Source organism: Sinocyclocheilus anshuiensis, unplaced genomic scaffold (genome assembly GCF_001515605.1).
Source record: "Sinocyclocheilus anshuiensis isolate Anshui unplaced genomic scaffold, SAMN03320099.WGS_v1.1 scaffold477, whole genome shotgun sequence".
NCBI classification, from domain to species: Eukaryota; Metazoa; Chordata; class Actinopteri; order Cypriniformes; family Cyprinidae; genus Sinocyclocheilus; species Sinocyclocheilus anshuiensis.
In genome coordinates, this window is record NW_015536549.1 from 2,820,737 (window position 1) to 2,821,151 (window position 415).

The 415-nt window shown below is 40.0% G+C and overlaps 1 protein-coding gene across 2 annotated transcripts in view; it reads right to left on the reverse strand.

Moving 5' to 3' along the window:
- LOC107700626 (alpha-N-acetylgalactosaminide alpha-2,6-sialyltransferase 5-like) overlaps positions 1–415 on the reverse strand; it is a 13,217-nt gene that overhangs the window by 11,757 nt on the left and 1,045 nt on the right. The gene's annotated exons all lie outside the window — the stretch shown is intronic.

Here is a 415-nt window from a genome sequence, read left to right on the forward strand (position 1 = left end):
AAAACACAGGCTAATTTTCATTTTTGGGTGAACTAACCCTTTAAGCCTCATTTTGAGGCATGAATGAGATGTTAAAAATGTACCACAGTATAGGAGAGAAAGATTTGGTACATAGCTTTACAATTAAAGCGGTCATATGATGCGATTTCAAGTTTTCCTTTCTCTTTGGAGTGTTACAAGCTGATTGTGCATAGATAAGATCCCTGAAGTTGCAAAGACTAAAGTCTCAAAACCAAAGAGATATTCTTTATCAAAGTTAAGACTCTGCCACGCCCCCCTAAAACGGCTCGTTCTAACACGCCCCCACATATCTACCTCACTATGTGGAAATATTTGCATAATGCCGCCCAAATGTTCACGCAAAGAAAGAAGGCGTGGTTTCAGTAACCGCAGTTAGTGTTGAAGCAGCCATGTC